Genomic DNA, 18349 nt, shown 5'->3' with positions numbered 1-18349 from the left:
TGATTCTTTCCAGGCTTACTAGAATTTCTACACTACTTTCAGAAAGTGTTATACTCTGAAAGGTTTGATTTCACAACAAGCAAACCAGAAAGATGGAAGCTTCCACTTTTTCCAGCAGTTGCCTTAATCTTTTCCAGAGTAAGCAGTGTTCTCTCTAACCTGGCTTTGGAGTCAGGTCTCTGCCAGCATATCAGTCTGTTCTATCATGTCATACTTGACCTCTGCTTGATTTATTCTTATTTTTCAGAGATGTTACTTGAGACAGAGTTTGAGATCAGTTTCCTTAGCTTCTCTAACATTTGCTCTGTATCCCTTCTTTCGGCTTATCACCCTGTACCTCCCCTTTCAGATTCACTCTTATAATTGTCCAGGAACATTTGCAAATCAACAATGATTTCTAAAGCTTTGTTTTATCTCTGTAAAACTTTTTTTCACAGAGTAGCAGCTATTGCCTCCAGGTAACTTGACTTTGTAATGCTACCCTAGTGTAGGTATACACTGCATGATTCTTCATAGAATTGTGGATACCTGCCACCAAAAATGGATGTATATTTTACACACTATCCTCATAATCCAGCCATTAGGCAAATAATAGCCCAGACATACCTAAATTTCTTTTTCCCAAAACTCAATTTAATTTCTAGTTCTTGATTACATGTGCTTTTGAACTGAGAGCATAAAACTGAAATCTTAGTATTTTCAGGGACGCTCAAATATTCTGGCTGAATTATAGAAAACATACATGTGAAGAACTTTTGCATTCACTATACTATTTAATATTTGTTACCTTGGGTGAGGCAGGTATTATCCCCATTTTAGAGATAAATAAACTGAAAGAGAAGTAAACTATGTTCTCTATGGTCACCCGCTGAATCCATGGTAAAACCAAGAGATCTTTCAGCTAAACCAGATGCCCTTTTTTTCCCTTCAGGTTCTAGTTATAATTTAGATGAGACACATTGGGTCCTGCTGCTTTTAGAAATTAGAAGGATCTTAGATTACAGGCCAGAAAACTTGAATTCTAGAGTGTTAAGCAATTTGTCTAACTGCCCTATGTCTCAATGCCTGTTTTAAAAGATAAGCAAAAAGAATAACATAATATTTAAATGGCCTTTCAACTCATCATTTCAAGATTCTGTCTACTTTGGTAAAAGGAAAGTATCCTCAAGTAAAATCAAAGTAGATGGGCATTTTATTCTTTATATTTTCATCTAAGAGCATTTGCAAATTAGATTCTGAGGAAGCTGAACAGAAATAAAAAGATAACTATTAAAAAAGATAAAAGAAATATGATCACCAAGGACATATATATGTATACATGTATATATGTATTTATATACAGTTTGAATATTTTGAGTGTCTTTAATTTTTTTTAATTTTTCAATTACAATTGACAAACAACATTATTAGTTTCAGGTGTACAACATAGTGGTTAGACATTTATATAACTTATGAAGTTATCACCCTGATAAGTCTAGCACCCATCTGACACCATAGAGTTATTACAATATTATTGACTATGTTCCCTGTGCTATAGTTTACATCTCCATGACTGTTTTTATAGCTGAAAATTTGCATTTCTCAATCCCTTCACCTTCACCACCCATTCCCCTAGCTTTCCTCCCATCTTGCAACCATCAATTCGTTCTTTGTATTTATGAGTTCATTTCTGTTTCTTTTGTTTATTTTTTTATTTTTATTTTTATTTTTGTAGATTCCACATATAAGTGAAATCATGGTATTTGTCTTTCTCTTTCTGACTTATTTCACTTAGCATATTACCCCGTAGGCCCATCCATGTTGTCACAAATTGCAAAATTTCATTCTTTTTATAGTCGAGCAATAGTCCATTTTATATATATACCACTTCTTCTTTATCCATTTGTCTTTCATCGGACACTTAGGTTGCTTCCATATCTTGGCTACTGTGAATAATGCTTCAGTGAATGTAGATGTCTTTTTAAATTAGTGTTTTGGATTTCTTCAGATAAATACTCGAAAGTGGAGTTGCTGGGACGTATTGTAGTTCTTTTTTTAACTTTTTGAGTTTGTGCCATACTGTTTTTCATAGCGGCTTCACCAATTTACAGTCGTACCAACTGAGATTGAGGGTTCCTGTTTCTCCACATCCTTCCCATCCCATGTTGTTTATTGATTTATTGATGATAGCCATTATAATAGGTGTGAAGTGATACCTCATTGTGATTTTAATTTTTATTTCCCTGATGATTAGCGATGTTGAGTATCTTTTCATATGTCTTTTGGCCATTTGTATGTCCTCTTTGGAGAAATATTTACTCAGGTCTTCTGCACATTTTTTAAATCGAATTGTTTGCATTTTTGGTGTTAAATTGTATGAGTTCACTTGTATAAATTTGTGAATAGAGGGAAGTTAAATGGAAAAGGGCCAGAAAGAAACCAAAGAGATTTCTTTGTTTCAAAATCAGGGAAGAAGAGATTCTGTTGGTAGAGTGTGATTTCAATTTTTTAGGGGAAAGAAAATGCATAGAAAATATATAGGCCTTAAATTTGTTTTGGAAGAGAGGGGAAAGGCAGAGAAGAAATGCAAGAAAACATCAGAAATGTTGATCAGGGAACAGAAACATTAGGCAAAAGTCAAGAAGCTAGAGAAAGGTAAATGAATATAGGCAAAATCTTAGCATTCTAAGAAAATTTGAGAGGCAACAGTTTGCATAAACCAAATACCATGAAGTAAAGAAGACTTGCATGACAAATATAATTTTTAAAATGAGATCTTTAATAATGAGGGATTCCATAAGTACAGAGATAAATGGCTGTGTAAAATATCATCTATAATGTATTTCCACATTTTAAATTTGAAAATGATTCTTATTACTGTGACTCATGATATTATTTTCTTAGAGTTTCTTGTTTGTTGTATGGTATGAGAATCTCAAAGGAAAACAAATCTCTAACTAGGAAAAGTGCTCCCTAGTTTTTATGATTATATATAAAACATAGTTAACTAAAAGTTGTTATTAACTCTTGATTTCTTTCTGTCAAGGGCATGATAGAAATGGTAGGACAATTGCAATAGAAAAAATATAAAAAGTTTTCTCATTGGAAAAGAGAATATGTAAGATATAGAAGTGCAGATTTTTTTTGGCTTTCCCATAAACATTCAGTTATGTACAGTATTCACTGGTGAAAACCTACCTTGAAAGCCCAAAGCACACAATATTTATGATGCCAAAATATTTATTTGTTTTTTGAAAATATGTAGTGCAAAGACTCTCCAATTTTGTTCCCAAACTCCCAGGACTGCAATCCCTGAAAAGAGGTCTACAGATGAGTATAATGCTGAGTCTAAGAAATCCTTAGTGGGTAATATGTCACTAGTTCAGATTTCAAGTTTCCCATCTAAGAAAAATGTACAAATATATATATATACACTAAGCAGTTTTATTTTTACCGAACAGGAATAAATTTACATGTTCAGAAATACATAATGTAGAAATATAAAATCTCAGTTTTTACAGGTCTCTCTCAGGTACATGAATGTAGAAGAGCAAACTAGGAAAAATGAGGTATCGAAACAACAGTAATCATTAAAATTGTTTTCAAATGATATTTTCGAGAGCCTTAGGATGTCCCAGACATGCCTGCATATCAGCACGTGGGAAAAAAAGTAGTTGAGGAACAGAAATTATTCTTGATTATCTTCTATCTCTGACCAAAAAGCAAGCTCAGCTTTTAAATATTTACATATCACAATTCTGCAAAACATTTTATTGACAAAGATCTCAAAAAACAAAAGTTTGAAAATCACTTAAGTAGACCAAATCCTTCACTTTCCCACCAATATTGTATCATAAAAGTTCAAATACAGAAAAATTGAAAGAAATTTATAGTGAATATTTATATACTCTCTACCTAGATTCTACAGTTAAAATTTTACAACACAGGCTTAGCAAATATCTGTCCAGCTACCTATTCTTCTATTGATCCATCAAACCATTCTTTTTAATTTCATGTTTGTTTGTTTTTTAATTTTGAAAACATCACTTCTCCATAAATATTTGAACATGCAAATCTTTAGCTAGAGCTCACTATGTTGTTACAATGTTTTTCCCTTTGGGAAGTAGAATTTACATAAACTACAATGCATGACTTGAGTGTATTCTACTCCATCATTTTATTATAAAACATTCAAACATACAGAAAAATTGAAAGAAGTTTACGATTGAACATCCATATGCTTTCCACTTAGATTACGCAATTAACATTCTGCTATACATATTAGCCACATATCTACTTATTATTCATTCTTATTAGTTCCAGTTTCGTGTTGTTCAACCCTCAAGAATTTTCTATTGAAACAGTCTTTCTTTAAGATCTTTATTTATTTTATTTCTTTTACTTGTCTTTTTCCACTGGCTAAGATTCCAATTCAGGGTTAAATACATGTGATGATACTGTGCATCCTTGTCATTCTCCTGATTGGAAGAAATTTTTTTTTTTAAATATGCACCCATAAAGTAAGTTAACTTTATGTTTTTTGTAGATGTCATTTATCAACTTGAGGAAGCCTCTTATTTGTAGTTTGTTGTAAACCTTAATCTCAAAAGAAGTGAATTTTGTCAAATACTTTTTCACATCTTTGATATGATCATGTGGGTTTATTTCTGCACTCTTTTGTTACTATGAGTTCTCTTGATCAGTTTTTGAATGTTACACTAATTTTATATTCCTGTGATCAAACCTGCTTCTCCATGATATAGACTTTGTTTGATTGATAAATTTGTGTGTGTTAATATTTTGCTCAGGATTTTTCAACAGTGTTCACAAGGGACATAGATCTATAATTTTAACTTTTGGTAATGTATCAGGTTTTGGTGTTAATAGTGTGCTGGTTTAATGAAATGAGTTGGGAAGTGATCTCTCATCTATTTTCTGAAATAATTGATTATTGTAGTTATTTCTTCCTTTTCAGTTTAATAGAACTTAACAAATTTAACAGTTTAGATCTAAAGCGAACTTTGTAGGAAGGTATTGAATAACAAGTTTAATTTTTTTATTAGATATAAGGACTATTGGATTTTTTTTTCACACAGGGTCAGTTTGGTAAGCCACATAGTTTAAGGAATTTTTCCATTTCATCTAAGTTATCAAGGTTCATGAAATAAAATTGTTAATAGTATCCCCTTATTATCTTTTGAGCATCTTTAATGATAACCCTTCTTTCATTCCTGTTACTGGTTCTTTGTACCTTCTCTTTTACTTTGATGAATCTAGTTCAGGTTTTATCACTGTTATGAAAATCTGTTCAAAGAATCAAAGTTTGGTCTTGTTAAGTTTTTTAAAGTTCATATGTTTTCTCTTTCATTAATTTCTCCAACCTTATTATTTTCTTCTTATTTAATTTGATTTAAATTTACTTTTATTTCCCATACTGCTTAGGATGTATCTTAGGGCATTGACAATTTTTTAAAATACTTTAAAGATTTTTTAATTACAGTTGCCATACAATATCATATTAGTTTCAGGTGTACAAAACAGTGATATAACTTATAAAGTGATCACCACAGTAAATCCAGTACCCATCTGACAACATATAGTTATTACAACACTACTAACTATATTTCCCATACTATACATCCCATAACTATTTTGTAACTATTTTTGTACTAATGTGTACCTCTTAATCCCCTCCCCTATCACCCATCCTTCAAAATACCCCATCTAACAACCTTCAAAATGTTCTCTGTATCTGTGAGCTTGTTTCTGTTTTGATTGTTCTTTATGCTGTTTTTTAGATTTCACATATATGTAAAAAATCATATGATATTTGTCTTTATCTGACTTACTTCACTCAGCACAATATCGTCTAGGTCCATCCATGTTGTTGCATATGGCAAAATTTTATTCTTTCTTATGCCTGAGTAATATTCTATTGTGTGTATGTATGTGTGTGTGTGTGTGTGTGTGTGTAAAATGTATGTATACCACCTTTTTTTCATCCATTCATCTACTGATGGACACACAGATTTTCTCTATATCTTAGCTACTGTAAATAATGCTTCAGAGAACATATGGATGCACATATCTCTTTGAAGTAGTGTATTGGGTTTCTTGAGGTAAATACCCAGAAGTCGAGTTATTGGGTCCTTCTTTGTTTCTTGCTATAGCCTTTGTTTTAAAGTCCGTTTGGTCTGGTATAAGTGTTACTACCCTAGCTTTTTGTTTGTTTCCATTTATACAATGTATCTTTTTCCATACTTTTTCCATACTTTTACTATCACTCTGTGTGTCTTGTGATCTGAAGTGAGTCTCTTATAGAAAGCATATGTAAGGGTTTTGTTTTCTTATACATGTAGCCACACTGCCTATTTTTGACTTTTCTTTTTTTTTTTTAAAGAAGTCTCTTTAACATTTCTTATAATACTGGTTTTGTGGTGATAAACTCCTTTAGCTTTTTCTTATCTGGGAAACTATCTGTTCTTCAATTCCAAATGATAGCTTTGCTAGGTAGAGTAATCTTGGTTGTAGGTCTGACAATTGGGTGGGAGGATTATCCAAACAAAACAAAACAGTGTTCAGAGGACATGTCATAAATTCAGAAATCCTGAGATTGTCAGACAACCATGCATATCACAAAACTCCTGAATAGAGTGCAGCATGGGAAGAATTGAGACTTCTATCATAATGAAAAACATGAGTACTTTGATGTTTTCTTGCATTCAAGCTCTATACTGAAGTCTAAGCTGTTTCTAATATTTATAATATTAGTACATCACATATTTAGAAGATTAAAATATAAATGGCTTTCAGGTATTGTTATCATATAAATACAAATATGTATTCCATCCAAAAGTAAATTTCCTAGCCTACAGTAGCACAATGTGAAACTATAAGATAAACTTATTAACTTCATGGCTTGAGGTTCCCAAACCTTGTTGATAATCAAGTCATCTGGAGGAGTTGTTATACAATAAGTCTCAGTGACATATTATAGACCAAATGAATCTGAGTTAGTTTATAATATTCATAGTGATAATAAGAATGATAGAAAATTAACAAAATCATCAAGATACTATCTATTCAGACACTGGTTTAAAACATATTCTCAGTCTATAGCTATGTTACCCCTGAACAAGCCCGATCCCATCTGATTTTGGAAGCTAGGCAGGTTCGGGCTTGGTTAGTACTTGGATGGGAGACCACCTAGGAAGACCAGGTGCTGTAGATGTAAAAATAAAAAATAAAAAAATAAGAGGTTGTAAGCTGACAAAGTCTTTGCAATCTGTGAGGTCAACCAAGGGCTAAAAACAAATGAATAAATATATTCTCAACAGATTATATAAATTCTTTAATTTTGAAAATAATTCTGTGATAAAGGTAATGAGCCAGTTCCGTTATAGTGCTGATTCTCATGTTCATGTCTTCCAACAAGCTGAATAACTTAAAAGATTGTCTTGATATTAAAAGTTGCTGTTGTCCTAAACATTATGCTTTAGTTTCTTCTTATAAGGTATTGATGATAGCTGCTCACATTATCAATATTGTTTCAAGCTTACCATTTCATGCTATCTACAAAATTACTAAAAGTTGTTTTTGTTTATTGAGTAAATGTATATATATACACACACATATATGTGTCTGTGTATAAATATGTGTGTTTGTGTGTGTGTACACACACACAGAGATAGCCTGGAATACATCTAGAGCTATTAAAAATCACATTCATATATTAATAGAAGTAACATAAAAACGTCAACCCTTTATTACTTTAAACATTTTTTCAGAAAATATTTGGCAATGCAGAACAGAAAGATTTGAGAGAGAAAATCATACGAAATACACATTCTATTTCTTAAACTATTCTTAATATAATTCAGTTTTTCTCATTTATTTCCATACAATTTTTTGGTCATAAAGCAATTATTTCCATTATGGTAGAAGCTTCTGATAACTAAATAACATTTTCACTGCTTAAGGATTTGTAGGGATTGTAAGATTTTCAATCAAATCAAGCATCTGGTGAGATTTTTATCTCCTCAGTGACAGCAGGAATGAGAAGACCTTTTAGCAGCAGGATTCCATGCTCTTGCAGCAGTTAATATGTAGTCAGTGTTGTCATGCATGGCCCACCATTCAAGTAACTCTCTTTGTTAAGAAATGTTTGCCCCACTCCTTCGACCAACAGATTGAAAAGGAAAAGGAGGGGTCATGAGAAAAAAGAGACCAAGATAAACCAAAAATACTTTCAGAACAACAACAAGAAAAAAAATGGCATGATTTTAGACAGCAGAATAGAATTGTGTGCAGTGATACACCCTAAGTTCTTATATTCACGGTGTGAATATGTTAGAAATACTTATAACTAAAGATATTATTCATCAATCTGCAATCTGACATGAACAATTTATTCAGCTACACAATTAGGAGCAAAAATAAGTCTTATTTCTAGGAGTGCTGACATTTTTTTGTAGGGAGATCCCAATAAGAAAACAAACACTGTTTTTAATAACTACCCATCCTACACAGAATTCTGCTATAATAACTAGAATGATTGCATATAAGGAAAAAATCTAATAAAAGCTGAAAATGATGATAGATGCCTTTATATTTTCATCATTTTAAATATTTTTTCTGAATTTGTGCATAATTTATTTAAGAGATAGAATTAGAAGTGTTACTAAATATCTAAAACATAATAATATGATTACAGTTGAATTTACACAATTATATTAACAATGTTATTTAATTTTTATTTTTAACACATTATTTTTGCTTCCTACTTGAAATCACTGTATAATAGCAGTGAAAACAAGACCTTACATTTGTATAATAGTGCTTTGCAATTTATTCTGTTTTATCCTCCAAACAATTATGTGAGATAGGTATTAGTTCTATTTTAGAGTAGCTATAAATTTATGGTCAGCCAGTTAGTTTATTACTAACCTACAGTTTCTTTCTGATTCAAATGAGAAAGTCTCAATTCCAGTGATTTTTCCATTGTGGTTACCATAAATTTTGTTGCTATTTTAATCAAATAGAAACTCAAAGGATAAAAAAAATAGCCAGAATTTTAAAAATATGACATTATATAACTATTCTAATATTGTATTTCAAATACATTTTATTGTTAGAACATTAGATTTAAAGCACAGGGCTTCCTTATTGATATTGATATAGTATTTTGTTATTTAAGGAATTGGACTAACAAGTTCTTGGAATTTTAGCTGTTCTCTTTGTTCTTTTGGAATGAAACTCTTCCACATGAACTGAAAATAAGAACAGGACACACTTAAATTTAGGAATAACTAAGTGTAATCTTTCTCCAAAAATGAGGAATTGAGAATCAGAAAGCATTTTTATGTCTACTAGCAATTCTTAAGTAATTTCAAGCAAATTTATATATTAAACATAAGCACCTAAATTTTCTCTTTAAGTACCTTTAAACTTTTACTTGAAATAGATGAGTGGGGGTGGGGTTAATATCATTAGATAAATATCTTCAGTATCACCACAAAAATATTGTTCTTTTGAAAATGTTTGTGTTTTTATTATGTATATGTGCAACCCCAAAAAACTGTTTTGAATAAAATATTTATATTGATGACAATAAAATATTTACATTGGTAACCTTTCTTCAAAATGTGTTATGTTCCAACAGGCTGAAAGTAATCTTATATTTATTCTTTCAAAAAAGCTAAGTTATATATACTGAAATACTTCCTATAAATTCTGATTCCCCTTTATAACTGAAAAATATAACCTAACTAAAGTAATAATTATTGTACACCTAGTTTTTAGTTTAGAAACATAGAATCATGTGGCACTGAAAGCAAAAGTAATAAAGACCCTGTGGTCATATTAAGAATATACAGTGGCCTTGATTTCAACTTTAAAAGTAAAATCATCGTACTGGAATAAATTCTTATTAATGTATGTATACATGATGAATATAATCTCATGATAATAAGATTATTTATGTGCATTCTTAAAGAAAGATTCCTTTGAAGATAAATTATTGATTAATTGGATTTCCCCCAAATAATTACAAGATGACATTTTAATTTTTAAGGTAATATGGGATAAAAATGTATTTGGGTTTAGAAATTAGAACCAAGAAAGTATACTTCTTTCTATGAGTAGAATTTTGAGGTAAACTGTTCTTGACTTTGCCAAATTTTTGTTTCCCCTTTGCTTTTGACTGTTCAGAGAGTATCTTAAGACCATTAAGATTTTTTCCATAGTTCTTAACTCTCATTTTGGCATTGGTTAGGTAACATAAAAATATTTACATGTGCAATTACTTCTAAGTTACTCAGCTTGTATGTTTGTGAGTTTGTAATCCTCAGCCTAATAGCAGTTGCCACTCAGCACTCAAAGATTTATATGACTCCATTGAACAGGAGTTTCTACTTCTATTAATAAAGAAAATATGAGTAATCTGTTATATAAGATGGATCACATTAAATATATTTATCATTTTTTTTCTTGAAATGTGTCCAGAATTCACATAAATATTCTTTATACAATACAGAAAATATTTATTTCTAGGATGACCTCTCGTGATTTGGAATGTTAACTACAATACAAAGCAAAAAGCATGTCTTTTCCAATAAATGTCCTCAAGAAGCTAAATAGTTCACAGTTAACTGGTTCTATTTAGTGTGAAAGAGATCAGAGATTTTAAAATTTGATTTGAGCATTTCTGTGAGGATCTATTAGAAAATTTATGTGAAATTACTGAGTCTTCAATTTGTATCGTTATTTTGGCAAAAATATTTTGTTTTATGAAATAATATTTCCAATGTGTAATCTCTGCTTTGAAAAATGAAAGTATTGATTCTCTAAACTAAATGTCTCTACATCCAACAACATACTTATTTATTTGTATTTGAAAATTTTTTATGAAATATCATGATATTGAATTAATTAATATGCAGTTCTTTAACCTAGAAAACTCGCACTATATGTGCAATTGTTTTATAACAGTAAAATTAGGGAACATTCAGATATTATAACAAATTGTTTAGTTATATGATGCCACAGTAATAATAAAGTATTATTAACATATATTTTTCTTAACTGATTCTAATGAAGATAAACCATTATGATTGAAGTTTCAGCTCTTCTTGATTACCAAGAGCTAAAGCAAATAGCTTTTGGCTATAAGATATTGTGAATTGTGTGTAACACATACATCAGTAATCAATTGATATTTTACATAATCAATTTGTTCTATAAATTGCAAATTAAATTATAGGTTTTTATGTTTTTTTAATAATTAAACAACTAGTGACAATTTTTTCTCTTTACCTTTTGTTACTTTTGCTTGAGGTCCACTAATATCTTAGTGCAGGCTTCTGGCACTCACTTCAAAAGCAGCAAGCCTTTATGTCATTTAACTCTAAATTATTTTGAAAGTACCTTTAAATTTAAGCAAATCTTTAATTCCTTATGACTTTTTATTAACAGGATTCTGAAAATTTTTTACTATCTAGCATTTTTGAGTAAGAAAGCAGTCAAAATCAATATTACTATTCTTATACTGTGTGTGTGTGTGTGTGTGTGTGTGTGTGTGTGTGTGTGTGTGTATTAGTGGCCCTGGCATGATAAGCAAAAGATGTCAATAGTTAGGACAAATGTTTAGTTTTTTATAACACTTTTGTAGTGATATAAGTGGAAGAAGACGTGCTAGTGCAACTAGTACATATTAATCATAAACAACTATTAGTAGCATTTTAACAATATTAAAGCCATTCTAAATTTGCAAACAGGTATTATTGGTATTTTCCAATACTAAAAACTTTTGCTTAGATGTTTACTTACTCTAAACTCTGCCTGAACACAAACAAGCTCAACACATGAATATATGAATCTTAAGCTTATGAAATCAAAACAAAACCCCCCCAAAAATTCTGGGTATGTCATGCTAGAGACTAAAAATGTTTTGTGAAAAATCCCTGATCTACAGCAACAACAAGAAGTTTTTAGAACCTAAATTGTGAATTACCCAATCAAAATGCTAAGACCACTACAGTTAGAGGTGAGGGGAAGCCAAATTTATTGCTTGTCAGGCAAGGCAGTACCGTATCACTCAAAAAAAAGTTAAATGAGACTCTCAGATATAAAGTGGAAGGGCTAAGCATTGCTTCAAAAGACAAAGTTTAAGAGAAGTATTTTAATTTGTCTTAGGACCTGGTCATTGTACTGTTTTATGTTACAAATACAGCATGCATAGTTCTCACCAGGTCTGGAATGTGTTGCATAGAGCTCAAGGTCACACATTAGACACATTTTTACATGAATGCCTGAAGACAGAAGACATTTTCTTTAACAGGCTTTTTATTTCTGTTGCAGACAAATGTAATTCCACACTCAAGGAAAAAAGACTGAAAATGAAAGAAGGACCTACTAGTGATATTTTTTTGTAACACAAAAGTGTGCAAAACATGAGTCTACACTGTCTAGGAAATTTTTATGAAGTGTACAGTTCCATGTAACATCCTCCTGATCAAGAAATAGAATATATATCACCAATACCCGAGAATCTACCTTCATGTCCTTCCAAGTCTCTATCACCCAAAGGTAACTATTCTGATTTCTATCATCATAGATAAGTTTTGCCTATTCTTAAACTTCATATAAATAGAATTATAAAATATATACTCTTTGTATTTGGCTTATTTTGCATTGCTCTTAGGTATTTCTTGGTATAAATATACCACAATCACTTTTTCCATCTTTGCCGATCTACAAGGATATAAAAATAGCTTCTAGATTTTTATCTAAAAGAGATATTGTTTTATACTTTATAATTCTTGTGAAATTGACAGTTTTATATATTAAAGGGCCAAGGTTTAATTGTAGAAGCAAAATTCAACTATGGTTTTCTTGTCAGGAAGACAAATAATTTTACAGCCCATAACATATTTAGTATCAATACTTCTGCAATTTTGTTGTTTGCTTATAACATATTAATATAACTTTAACAGAGGACAGAATAGGCAACAGTGAAAAGCTTTGTGTTCTCTGGTGCTTCTACCTTGAGTGGTCAAATAGAAAACATAAACTGCCAGATATAACTGGTGTGTGATGGCATGCATCAGACAGAAAAAACTAAACCCAGTGAAACTCAAAGCAAGGCGCAGCATCCTTCACGATTGGGAATCCTAACATGAGGGAAATAAGGCCCTAGAAAGTAATTAAAAAGGTATTGAGATGCCAATGGCATGATGTGTACAAAAATAAAGTTAACAAAAGCTAACAAAAGGAGAAATGCTAAAGCTAGTTCTATGTTAGAATATCACCATAAGCTTACTGGTTTCTGTGACAAATTATGGAGATAGTTTTCCTTTCCCTTCTCCTTAGTAGACAAGAGGTAAAAGACATTCTAAAGAAACTGATTTTAAAAGAAAACAGCAGTGAGAAAGAAGTTTTTGATTAAGTGTACACATTAATAGAGATACACGTTTAATGACATACAAATGAATGGTACTTCCTGAAATGTTATAAAATGGAATAATTTTATAGGGGTCCCTTTGAGATTTAGCAATCCGCAGTGAATTTATCATTTCATAACTAAGGGAAGACAATATTCTCAAAAACAACAAAAGAACAGTCCAAACAGCACAGTGTAAAATTGGTATAAGTGTGTTTATACATATGTATATATAAATTCATTAAAAATTTTTTTCATTTATTTATGTAAGATTAGTAACATTATATAAGTGTCAGGTATACAACATTATGATTCAATATCTGTATACTCTATTGTGTGCTCAGCATGCAAAGTCTAGTTTCCTTCCATTGCCATATATTTGACCTCTTTTACCCAATTCACCCTCCCTCCATCTCCCTTCCCCTCTGGTAACCACCATTCCATTGTCTGTATCTATGAGATTGTCTTGTTTTTTTTTAGGTTTCTTTTGTTACATTTTTGTTTTTTATTACACATGTGAGTGTAATATGTGTATTACTTATGTATATGTCCTCTTCTGACTTATTTCTCTTAGCAAAATACCTTCAAGATCCATTCATGTTTTTGCAAACGGCAATAATCCCTCTTTTTTATGGCTTAGTAGTAGTCTATTTTTTGTGCATGCGTGCATGTGTGTGTGTGTAGCAAATCTTTATTCTTTTATCTATTGCCGGATGCTTAGGTTGTTTTCATATCTTCATTATTCTAAATAATGCTTCAATGAATATAGGGGTACATATTTCTTTTTGAATTAGTGTTTTAATATTATTCAGATAAATACCCAGGAGAGGAACTGTGATTAATATGTTGGTTCTATTATTAATTTTTTAAGGAAGGCTTCATACATTTTCCATAGTGGTTGCACCAATTTACAATCTCACCAATAGTGTATGAGGGTTCCCTCTGGTCTGCATCCTTTCCAACACTTGGTATTTCTTGTCTTTTTGATAATAGCCATTGTAATAGATGTGAGATGATATCTCATTGTGGTTTTGATTTGCATTTTCCTAATAATTGTGATGTGGAGCATCTTTTCATATGCCTGTTGGTTATCTGTATGTCTTTGTTGGGAAATGTCTATTCAGATCCTCTGCCCATTTTTAAAGAAGGTTGTTGGTTCTTTTGTTATTGAGTTTTATGAGTTTTTTAAATATATTTTGAATATTAAATCATGGTACTTCTGTTAGTTCTATTATAGCATTCATTGCATTGTATCAAAATAGCAAACTTGGCTCTGTCTCTCTACCACACTGGCAAGGATCATCTATTTTTTTTTAACTTCTGTATTCTCATTGCTATTCAATTATTTTTAAATAAGTTTGGGTCCAATGAATATTGAATTAATGAATAAATGGAAAATTTTCTAAAATACTTAAACATACTAGTTATTTAATATCCCTAGAGATATGATTCTTGCTTAAGAAAATTAAAATTTTGAAGAATCAAGGGAGATAGCTAGTGGTCTTAGTTTCAAACAAGGTTTTATATACCAATAAAAAGACAAATAATAAATATAAAAAAGCAAAGATCATAATTATGTAATTCACAAAAATATGTTTAATAATAACAGATGTTTATAATGTGTTTATTATGTCTTTAAAACTATTATAAATAATTTATACAAGTTTAATGTTTAACCTATTTAATCCTCACAACAGCAAGAGGTAAATATCACCATTATTTCATTTTACATAGGAGAAACGTGAGGTGCAGAGAAGTTATAAGGACATGGTCACATTGCTATTTTATGGTGGAGCTGAGATTCAGATAGTCTAACTCCAGAGTCTGAACATTTAACCATTATTCCACATTGCTCTAAGGACAATAAATGTAAGAAAAGAGGTTCACTTTATTCATAATGAAAAATGCAAACTAAACAAAAATGGGTACTGCATCTTAACTCAAACTAACATAATTGTAAAGATTGATAAATAGGTAGTCCGTACACTGTGACTGGGAGTGTAAATTGAAGAGCCATTTGGCAATATTTATCTAATGTACTCTCGTATATGTGCATAGAAATATACATAAAGAAGTTCAAGACAGAAGTGTTCATAAAAGCAAAAAACTGGTAATTACCTAAGGAAAGGGTTTGGTTACATATATCTGAGTATATCCAAACAATGGAATAATGTGCAGCTGTTAAAAAAAATACCAAAGTAGGTGTGTCTATACTGACACAAAAAATTGTCTTTGATATAATTTTAACTGGAAAAAGAAAAACCAGAAAAATGCTGAAAATAGTATATTTTTAAAGTTTATTTTAAAATTAAATGTTAGCATATCAAATGTGCTTAGAAAATCTCTGGAAGGATACACTTTAAAATATTAAGAGTGGTTACGTCTATATAATTAATTGGCATGCTAGGGGAGATGGATTTGGGACAGTTTCATTTTTTAAAGGTTCCTTTCTATTCTGACTTTATTTAAATGAGTGTGTATCACTTTAATGTTAAAAATAATTAGATAATGATAGAATATAAACCTCTTACCTTCTGTAAATACTAAAGTAATGCATATAATGATCAGCACACACTCTCCCAAATAAACACGATGGCATCTCTATATGCAAGTGGAATCCAGACCCAAGCCACCCATCCCCAGTGAGCACTTACATTCCAGAAAATGGAGTCTGGTATCCACTGTGTATTTTAACTCCATTTAGATTTCTGACAGAATATCCCTGGCAAACAAACTCTGATGCTATCAGTCTTACAAACAACTCCTCAGGGCTTTTTCCCCAGTTACTTGGTATGGCAATTTCACAAAACCGCAGCATAGTATAAGTTTCTGAAATTGCTGTTAGCTTCCAGAGGGTGGGAGCTCAGGTGGCATTTTCTTTCCTTGTCTCTTGGTTCTGTGCATTAATGCAGTATCCATCTTCCCTGGAGGGCACTTATAGACCTTCTGTCTCTTTCTTAGGAATTTAAATTGATTGACCACATGTCATCAGAGTCTCAACCCATACCATATTTCACCATTAATATCAGTGGAATTTAGAGCCCACAAGGAGGACGACACAAATGATAATGTGTTTACTATCCCAGCAAAATGGTTCCCGCACCCCACCACCATTTTAACTAAGCCGAACCTCACAATTTCTACACTGAAAGAAGTAGCTTCCTCCAATAAAGGAGAGTCAGAAGGCTATTATGTGGACCATATAACAAAGAAAAGCTTACACATTCAAAGTAAACAAAATGATGTTTTGTTTTTCTTTGCTTTAATTCGTCGGAGGATTTAAATCTATAGGTTTCAGTAGCAATGTACAGTAAATACCAAAAGGATCACAATGCAGCACAATTGAGATGAAGGGTGGGCACTGAAAATATAGAAGTTCATGATTTCAATAAGTGTTCTTATTTGTTATCAAAGAACTTTAAGTTGAATCTATCACTGCACTGAATGGTCAAGAAATATTGTGACTACATATATCATTTATCTGCCAAAACAGAATATTTTAGAGCAAAGGAGCTCCTTTTGGGAATTATTATAGGACAGCAGGCATAAACTGGACCTCTCCCTGGCAAAACAGAACACAAAGTCCTAGGTCAAAAGGACAGCATAGCCTGATAGACTGATCTTGGCTTTATTTTTCAGTAGACATGTGTTTGAATTCCAGTTCTCCCGTTTTAGGGTAAAATGTTCATTTAAGCCTATAGTCCTTGTTTATCATATTGACTTAATGGACACCTTAAAAGTGTGGATATCACACATAAAGCACATAGTTCACTACAGGCATTTAAAATAAGAAATTATAATTTTATTTATAAATAAATTTATCCTGTCCCTATATTAATAGCCCTGTACAAAGAATAAAGTTCCTTCTGTTTGCTGACCCATTGGCATTTAAACCAGACTTTTCAACTGCAGTACTTTTTGCCAGAAGAAAATAGTGCAAAATGTTCAAAACACTAAAAGAAATGAAATGTAATCCAAAAATTTTAAGTTCATGAAAACTGATTTTCAAGTATAAAAGATATAAACTGTTACCAACATGTAAACACTCAGAGAATATCTTTCCACAAGCTCTTCTGAGGAATTTATTAGAGAGAAAGCTTTAGACAGCCAAATAACTAGACTGGCATTGGCACAGATTTGTGGTGAGTATTAAACATATAGTTACTTGTAGAATTACAGTTACAAGAGATTAAAAAGGAGAAAGCATGTTGTGTAGTGGTTAATATATACACAGAATGAATTAGATAGGTGGTGGTACTATTAATATTGCTGTTCTGAGACTATTGTGATTACCAAATTAGATCAATAAGTGGTTATGGTATATCCTAAATTGGCTTCTCTTATGCCTTTGAGAATGATGATTCTTGGTTTGGAAGAAAGAAGATATGTGTATAATATAGAAGAGGTTAAGTAAATTATCTAAAAGAAAACTTGAATTAGAAGAATCAATATGAGATTATGAGATATTTAATTCTCTGTTTCATATATTATATTTATGTCTTTATCTAGAAGCAATGACAAACCAGGTAGCTTAGAGCATCCCTAGCACATAGATTGTAGTGCTGAAATACTGTTAAGCAATAAACAAAACCAGGTCCTCTTGGAAAACTATCTCCTTCTAGGTCGTGAAATGCACAACGTGACTCTGGAACATTTTATATCAATTGCAAAGAAGTTATCAAACTCAAGTCAAAATCCAGGAGGCAATCTGAGGAAGCTACTCCTTCTCAATTTGAATTTCCTTCTTAGAGAAAATGGAATTGATTGAAACTAACAAAATATGATTGAATCTATGAACACAAAATTAATTTAAGTGGAGGGTGATGGGGAAATAATTTATTATCTTGAAAACTGGTAAATAAAGGGAAAGAATCAAGCATTTATTTTGCCTTTCCTATATGAACTTTATTACTGGATAACCAAATAATAGTT

General features: G+C 31.2%; 1 pseudogene; it reads left to right on the top strand.

Annotated features, from left to right (window-relative positions):
* The first annotated feature begins 7090 nt into the window (after window positions 1-7090).
* Window positions 7091-7210, top strand: LOC118614312 (annotated as a pseudogene).
* Window positions 7211-18349: the final 11139 nt, after the last annotated feature.

Source organism: Rousettus aegyptiacus, unplaced genomic scaffold, assembly GCF_014176215.1.
Source record: "Rousettus aegyptiacus isolate mRouAeg1 unplaced genomic scaffold, mRouAeg1.p scaffold_m13_p_2, whole genome shotgun sequence".
In the NCBI taxonomy this organism is placed as follows: domain Eukaryota; kingdom Metazoa; phylum Chordata; class Mammalia; order Chiroptera; family Pteropodidae; genus Rousettus; species Rousettus aegyptiacus.
Note: the sequence above shows the minus strand (reverse complement) of the source record. Positions and strands in the feature narration are given on the sequence as shown.